Source organism: Mus caroli, unplaced genomic scaffold (assembly GCF_978045245.1).
Source record: "Mus caroli unplaced genomic scaffold, Mus_caroli_1 scaffold_7, whole genome shotgun sequence".
NCBI classification, from domain to species: domain Eukaryota; kingdom Metazoa; phylum Chordata; class Mammalia; order Rodentia; family Muridae; genus Mus; species Mus caroli.
In genome coordinates, this window is record NW_028227262.1 from 75,759,469 (window position 1) to 75,761,098 (window position 1,630).

At 46.1% G+C, this 1,630-nt stretch overlaps 1 pseudogene; it reads left to right on the forward strand.

Annotated features, from left to right (window-relative positions):
- Positions 1 to 338: 338 nt before the first annotated feature.
- LOC110297044 (tubulin-specific chaperone A-like) lies at positions 339 to 764 on the forward strand (annotated as a pseudogene).
- The last annotated feature ends 866 nt before the right edge of the window (positions 765 to 1,630 follow it).

Consider the following 1,630-nt stretch of genomic DNA (forward strand, 5'->3'; position numbering starts at 1 on the left):
AGAATTTTACGAGGATATCTGGGGTGCTATGAATATGCTTGGCTGAGGGAGTGGCGTTATTTGGAAGTGTGGCCTTGTTGGAGGAAGTGTGTCATTGTGGGGGGTGGGCAAAGAGTGCCTCCTCCTAGCTGCCTAAGGATGCCAGTCTTCTCCTGTTTACCTTTGGCACAGGATGTAGAACTCTCAGCTCCTCCAGTCATGCCTGCCTGGATGCTGTCATGCTTCCTACCATGATGATAACAGACTGAACCTCTGAAACTGTAAGCCAGCACCCAATTAAATGGTGTCCTTTATAAGAGTTGCCTTGGGCCTCTCCTTCCTGCGGTGCCTTAGGGACCATGGCCAATCCTCCCGTGAGGCAGATCAAGAACAAGACCTGAGTAGTGAGGCGGATAGAGTCCGAGAACACCAGAGACTGGGCCTGATGGGCTTTGGACACCTCAGTGTCACACCCCCTCCTACAAGGCCCAAACAGCTCCAGCAAGCAGTCAGATTGGTCAAAGAAAGAGTGATGTATGAAAAAGAAGCAAAGCAGCAAGACGAAAAGGTTGACAAAATGAAGGCTGAAGATGGAGAACTACACCATTAAGAAGCAGGCAGAGATCCTGCAAGAGTCCCGGATGATGGTCCCAGATTGCCAGCGTCGGTTAGAGGCTGCATATACTGATCTTCAGCTGATATTAGAAAGTGAAAAAGACTTGGAAGAAGCCGAGGAGTATAAAGAAGCCCGTGTAGTGCTGGATTCCATAAAGCTAGAAGCCTGATATTTTTCTGTATGGGATGGGTTTTTTGCATTAAATCCTGGGGTCCATTCTACAATTCATTATTTTCAGCCACTGCTGTGTTTAATAATATTAAAACATGGTTCTTTTTATGCAGTTGCATATATTTTTCATTGCATAACTTAATGTGTCAAATAAATGAGTTCATCTAATAAAAAAAAAAAAGAGTTGCCTTGGTCATAGTGTCTCTTCACAGCAATGGAAACCCTACCTAAGACAGGAGTTGGTACCAAGGACTGGAGCATTGCTGTGATAGGCCTGTCTTAGTCAGGGTTTCTATTCCTACATAAAACATCATGACCAAGAAGCAAGTTGGGGAAGAAAGAGTTTATTCAGCTTACACGTCCACATTGCTGTTCATCACCAAAGGAAGTCAGGACAGGGACTCACACAGGGCAGGAACTTGGAGGCAGAAGCTGATGCAGAGATCATGGAAGAATGCTGTTTACTGGCTTGCTTCCCCTGGATTGCTCAGCTTACTTTCTTATAGACCTCAGGACTACAAGCCCAGGGATGGCTCCACTCCCAATGGGCTGGGCCCTCCCTGCTTGATCACTATTTAAGAAAATGCCTTACAGTTGGATCTCATGGAGGCATTTCCTCAAGGGAGGCTCCTTTCTCTGTGCTAACTCCAGCTTGTGTCAAGTTGACACAAAACCAGCCAGTACAAAGCCTGACCGTGTTCTTGTTGGCAGAAATGTGGATTTTGTGGTTTGGATTGGGGAGGCAGTGGGATGCTTTAAGTGGAGTTTACTGGACCATCCTAGGGGAATATGAAAGTCCGTGGTACAGAAGGCAATTTGAACTTTGTAGCCCTTGCTCAAGTGGTTTCTGAGGAGAAGAGTTTT